The sequence below is a fragment of the Sorex fumeus genome, unplaced genomic scaffold (genome assembly GCF_029834395.1).
Source record: "Sorex fumeus unplaced genomic scaffold, SorFum_2.1 ptg000128l, whole genome shotgun sequence".
Taxonomy (NCBI): Eukaryota; Metazoa; Chordata; class Mammalia; order Eulipotyphla; family Soricidae; genus Sorex; species Sorex fumeus.
The window spans coordinates 43,053,452-43,060,424 of NW_026606185.1; the positions used below are offsets into that span (position 1 = coordinate 43,053,452).

Sequence of the window (6,973 nt, forward strand, 5' to 3'; positions counted from 1 at the left end):
ATGTGATATCCTGACTATGAATTTGCTTTTCTGAAAGACTATTTTGGGGGAAAAATTTAATATTTTTGGTTATATTTAACAAGGATGGCTTTCTTAATTAAAACTACAGTGTCCTATACCTTAACACTTCCTCCTACCTTGTATCACTCTTATTTTACACTTAACTTCTCAGGCTGTCTATTCTCTGTCTGCCTGCCTGCCTGCCTGCCTGCCTGCCTCCCTGCCTGCCTGTCTGTCTGTTTGTCTGTCTCTATCTTTCTCTCTCTCTCTGTCCTCCTCGAAGCTTTTCTCACACTACTTACATCTATCAGTTCTTGTTATAGATCTATTTAGTTCAAGAGAATGAATTTAATTCACAGTTGACTTGGAATTAAGAATCTCTCTTAGGAATTTTCCAGAGCTTCAAAAAGACATTCAGTCAATGAAAAAGTTAGGGTACTTTTCACGATCTATGACTCTAATAGAGAAATCTTTTAACAATTAATTTATATATTAATACCATCTCAAGTGCTAAAAGCACTTTGGATAAGTTGAGACATTGCTTGACCAAACTCTAAGAAAACTGCTTTATTTTGTGATTCCAATGTGGGACACACATATTTGGATGTCAAGCAATGTCACACATTATTCAATAAAGGTAGAGAAAAAACATCTGCAAAGTGTTATCTTTTACTAAAAATGGACGCTGCTATTCCTTACATTTTTTCAAGTTGTTTCTTCTGACAGGATCCAAGACAAACACATAATTTGGTTGAGTTTTAATAGAGTATTTCCATTGCCCCCACTTGAATGATCTTTAAAGATAAAAATCCAAATAACATAGTGAGAAGTGGGCAATACCACCCTTCATTACTACCAATTATCCAGAAAATCTTGAGGGGAAAAAAAACCACATTGTTATTCTTAAACTACAACTAGCAAAACTCTTTGCAACTCTTTAACTTTTACTCCCCAGTTGCAGCCACCCAATTATATCTTTGACAGTGCATGAGTTTTCTCTATAACTTCGTTATTAAAAAGTAGATACGTGCAGCTCTTTCAACCTCCCGGAGTAGATCATTCTGCTACATGCAGACATAGAAAAAGTAATGTAAGTAACTTCTTCCCAATGTTATAACTAATAGGTCAAAGTTACAACTTTTCTAAACACCTTAATCATGACCTGTTTTAGTGCAAAAAACATTAATCCCAGCACTTCAACCTCGCAGTCATCAAGAATGTCATTTCTAGGGAATGGATGCTATGGGTAGCTGCTGCTCTGTGGCATGTATGACACATGATTATCCAGTACTGTATCAGACAACAGCATACTATGAGGATAAACTCCTCAGGGAGAATGGCTGTTATAATGCTCAGCAGATTCAGCAATGATGATCTAGCAATGATGACACAGTGGTATGAGTCAAGGTCAGTCATTTTATACTAGTAGAGAAAATGACCAAATGGGGATACTGAGAAATTGCCTGTCTTGGCTTCCTCTTCCATAAGGATCATTACAGATTACAGATTACATAGAAACACCTCATTTGTCTCCATCTTAATTCTCAGCAGACTAAGGTTTCATTCCTGGCATTTCATGTAGTACTGCAACCCCCGTGCAGTTTTCTCTGAGCTCAGTGCCAGGAGTAACTCTTGAGCACCACTAGATGTGGCACCCCCCAAAAACAAAAACAAAAACAGAAAAATAATTACCAAAAAAAAAGGGCAAAGGGGTCATAAGAACTTAGATTTTTTTTTTAGGTTTAATTTGTTTTAGTTGTTTAAGCTTTCCAAGTGATTCTCATACAGTCCTGTGGCCCACACTAGTGCTTCCTTGTCCATTGGTGCTGTTCAATGCCTCAGGACACTGCTACTTGGGTCTGGTGGTGCTAGGCCACTCTTAGGAGTGAGTGACTGAGAGCCTCCGAACTACACCTGGAGGGACTCAGGTTACTGTGCAGTGCCTGAATGCAACACAGTTTTGAATGCCATATTATCTCCCAGATGTAAAGTAAGGGGGTTTAACATTTTGGAATCAACCCTTTTATTTTATTTATTTATTTTTGCTTTTTGGGTCACACCTGGCAATGCACAGGGGTTACTCCTGGCTCTGCACTCAGGAATTTCCCCTGGCGGTGCTCAGGGGACCATATGGGATGCTGGGAATCTAACCCGGGTTGGCCGCGTGCAAGGCAAACGCTGTGCTATTGCTCCAGTCCTGGAATCAACCCTTTTAAAATCGAACAAATTAAAAGCACTTATCCCAACTAATAGTGAAAACAAACGTGGGTTTTGTGTGTGTGTGTGTGTGTGTGTGTGTGTGTGTGTGTGTGTGTGTGTACTATTTACCTAGACATGTAAAGTGTTAAGCAATTTTCACTGATAGTTTAATTCAAATAAACCTTATTTTTTTTAAAGAATGTAAAACTTAAGTTTAAGACAAGTTGCAAAAGATTTGAATTCTATTCAACCTCTTCCCAGCTTTATATGATAGGAACTTTTTACTTAGACACCACACAATCATAAAATCATTAAATGATCACTGGTTCAATATTATAAAGTAAACTACAGTCCTTGTTGAGTTTTCTCATTTCCCTCAAATTTGTTTAGGGGTATATAATAGAGATATTAGATATCTCTCAATATTCCACATTGTATTCATTCATTCCTGTTCTTAATGCCCTCTGCTCTACAGTTTTTGAGTCTAGTTTTATACTTTGTCATTGTTAGAAAGAATTCCAAATGGTTATTTTGTACTTTTGTAAAATTTGTAAATCTTAAGTTTTTACATTGATTGGGATACATAAAAGTATATACATATTTAGCAACAATAACTATTATATGTTGCTTTTTCAACTATGTCTTATGAAAAATTTTTGTTATGTTATCTCTTCTAACTTATGACAATAACTTTGACCTCCTGTGTTTCTTTATTGTATTCTTTATTGTAACCCTACTGTCCAACTATAAATAAGCAGGTTAAAGGAAACACTTTACAAAGGCTATTTCTTCATATACCTTTATCTAGTCACTTTGAATTCTTTATCTAGGGGTCTTATCCACGCCTAATGATGCTAAGCTAATACTAAGGTGTGTGTCTGGAAGGGTCACTCCCAGTCTGTTCAGAGTTCCATGCAGTACCAGGGATCAATGTAGGCCTCCCAAATGCAAAGCATTTCCTCAGCCATTTGAGAAATTTCCCTTGCCCTAATTTTAAAAATTTTTAGTGGAACATATCTGACTGTTTATTCTGTGGTTTCACTTACCATGAATTTCTATTTCACTCCTTTTAAACTTACTTTAGAATCATACAGTAATAAAACAGCCTTTTCTTTCTCACACATGCATTATTTGAAATTTAGGAGTGCATACAACAATTTTGACATCTGTATAAATTCATTTTTATTTGTAAAATGTATGCCAAATACTGTACTAATTTTAAGGACTAATTTTTGTCTATTCTTGGCCTATAGTTGTGGATTTCATTGTTCTGCATTTAAATCATCAATGTGTTACTTAGGGTAGGTATGTCCAAGGCTATCTTACCATTTTCAAAAGTTTTTTTAATTTTTTAAAATTTTGGGGGACTCCAAAAATAAAAGAGGCTCAGGGACCCACGGTTCTCAGCCAACATCTGGTTCAGTGTTTGGCCCTCAGGATGTAGTACCACTAAAGTCACAATAGTGATGTTTGGGAACCAGTTGGTGCTGATTTTATCTTTACGTTATCTTCCTGCCACTATTTTTCATGTAATTTTTTTCTAAAATTTATAGCTATATTTGAAGATTCATTTAACAAAATTACAGAAACAAAGTGAAAGTCCATATGCTACTACACTAAGAAAAAATTCATATAATTATCTTATAAAGCATTACTTTTAATTTTATGAATAAAAAAAGTTAAAATCTTTACATGAAAAGTAACTTGTCCTTTTAGGCACACAATCATTGCAAACACATTCGATGGCATCACATTTTGATGAACCTATATCGGCAAACCTAAGATTTACAAAAGAAGGTCTCTGTTCGCAAATGGAGATAGAGATCTCATCTCTCTTTGCAGAACGAGTGTAGATCTGTTCAAACAACACCAAGGAACATTCCTGAACAGAAATGCCCAAATAGTTCTTCAATGTTTACAGGTACCTGTGGATTTCCTGCCTGCAGAGAAATCAATAAAAAGAAATACTTTTCTAAGATGGTTCCAGTAGAATTTCACCTCCAATAAATCCTTTCTGTAAAGCATCTTTTTCAAAAGGAAATGGGTATTTTTTTTCTCCTAGGACTTCTGTGGTGATGACTAAAGCAAGCGAATAGAGACCATTTGAGCACACAATAGTCTTATGCTGTTATAAGATGAAGGACAACAGCGTATTTGACAATTTCTTCATGATTTGCTTCAAAAAAATTGAGCTAAATAACATGTTCTGTGGAGTGGAAGATATCATCATGACAGAAACCCTGCTTACATTTTTTTCCCTCTGCTTTAAGCGACAAACCAGCTTGATAAATTCCAAGCTTCATATTTTCCCCAAGATTGTCTTAATTCTGCATGATTCCTTTTCTTATTTTTTATGATTAGCCATCTAAGATGCTGCAGAATCAGATTTTGCTTTTTGGGAAATTCATTCAGGTTTGCATCAGAAAACATATGAAATATCAAGATACATTCTTTGTTCCCCATTTCCTTCCTATCATACATTGTTGTCTAGTGCATTGTAAGATAGAGATAAGCTCCTTTTTAAAGCTATATGCATCCTTTGGTATCGTTGTCACAACACAAGACAAGAAGCATTGTTGATAAGACACCCATTTGATATATAGATCAGAGGTGAACAAAATTTTAAATGATTTATAAATGCCAATATGTATAATTTTAATGGTATTTGAAATCTACTGCTGGCTAGAGGTAAAGGTTCATATCCATAATAAAAATAATTCTCCATTTCTAGTGCTTTCTTGGCACTATTTTTTTTTTGATATTGTATTGAGCACCAGAAAGATTTTAGTTTTCTTATATTCTAAACAAAAATTCACATCACGGTCACGGTCCTCCTGGTTTCATCGATTTGCTTGAGCGGGCCCAGTACCGTCTCCATCGTGAGACATGTTGTTACTGTGTTTTGGCATATTGAATACGTCACGGGGAGCTTGCCAGGCTTTGCCATGCAGGCGAGATACTCAGAGAGCTTGCCAGGCTCTCCGAGAGGGGTGGAGGAATCGAAGTCGGGTCGACTATGTTGGCTGCGTCCAAGGCAAATGCCCTACCCGCTGTGCTATCGCTCCAGCGCAAACAAAAATTAATAATAATAATAATAATAAACAAAACATTACTAGTATGTTTTCAGTTAATTTTTCATAAATACCAATGCAATTAAAATAAAATAAAATGTATTTTCATATTTCAATGAAGGGTCTCATTCTCCTAACTCTGAAAGAGCATTGAATATGGCAATTTTTAAAAAAAATCTCAGGGCTAGGATGAAGGAGATGTTACTGGGGCCTGCTCGAGGCAATCGACGAATAACAGGATGGTTGTGATTGTGATTGTGATTGTATTTTCATATGTGTATGTGAATATGTATATATATTTATGCTATGTATTTTTTCTGGATTAACAGATATATATATATAAATATATATATATATATGTCCCTGAACCATAATTTTAAAAGGTTCTTACCTTAAAATGGAGTATTTACTTGTATGATGATCACTTCACTTGATAACTTGACTTCCCGTTATTCGTCGATTTGCTCAAGTGGGCACCAGACACGTCTCCATTTGTCCCTGTCGCGTGCTAGTGTAGCTCAATGGCGTCTGTTCATTCTAGGAACATGAAGAGCCTCAAACCGATCGTTCATGATCTTGATGAAGAAGTCTGACCATCTGGTAGGTGGGCGGCCACGTGGTCTTTTCACGTCCCGTGGAATCCAGTCAGTAATGGCTCTAGTCCAACAATCGTCTCTAAATCTCATTAAGTGACCAGTCCATCTGATTTTTGACACCTTGGCAAACGAGACAGCGTCCCTGATTCTTGATCTGAATGCAAGTTTCCGTCCCAATGGAAAACCAGCAGGACTGTACTACTGTACAAGAAGGGAGACATCCACGACATTGGCAACTATCGCCCGATCTGCCGATTTTCTGTCACCTACAAACTGTTCACTCGAGTCATCCTGAATAGGCTTGACAGAACACTAGATGAAGGACAACCATGTGAGCAAGGCGGGTTCCGCAAAGGATTCAGCACCATCCACAATATCCACACAATAATCAAGCTTATTGAGGTTTCTCAGGAGTTCAAGATGCTGCTCTGTCCAACATTCATTGATTTAAAGAAGGTCTTTGATTCTATTGAGACAGAAGCGGTCATTGAAGCCCTAGCCAATCAGGGCATTCAAACTCAATACATCAGGATCGTCCGTGAGCTGTATTACGGATTCACTACCAGGATCTCACCATTCTACAAAGAAGTAATCATTGATGTCAAGAGAGGGGTTCGCAGGGTGATACCGTTTCACCGAAACTCTTCAGTACCACCCTCGAGAACATCATGCGATGCCTGGAATAGGAAGGAATGGGAGTGAAGACAGATGGATGGCAACTACAACACCTCTGCTTTGCTGATGACATCACTCTAATAATAACAAACATTAGCCAAGCAGCACAAATGCTGGCAGACTTCGACCGTGAGTGTGAAAAGGTCAGACTACAGTTGAATCTTACGAAGACAATGTTCATGAGAAACAGCCTCGTTCCTGACGTTCCATTCGCTCTCAATGGAACGACCATCTCTGAATGCAACAGTTAAGTGTACCTAGGTCGAGAAGTCAACATGACAAATGACCTGGCACCTGAGCTGAGCAGGAGGAAGAGAGCGGCTTGGAATGCCTTCAAGAGCATCAAAGAAATAGCTAAGAGGACGAAGAACCTCCGGCTCCATGCATATCTCTTCAATTCCACTGTTCTTCCTGCATTAATATATGCCTCAG

At 37.4% G+C, this 6,973-nt stretch overlaps 1 non-coding gene across 1 annotated transcript; it reads right to left on the reverse strand.

Moving 5' to 3' along the window:
* Positions 1 to 708: 708 nt before the first annotated feature.
* LOC130045598 (small nucleolar RNA SNORA27) lies at positions 709 to 836 on the reverse strand. Its single transcript, XR_008795580.1, has one exon. It is a non-coding gene; the product is annotated as a small nucleolar RNA SNORA27 (small nucleolar RNA).
* Between the last annotated feature and the right edge of the window lie 6,137 nt (positions 837 to 6,973).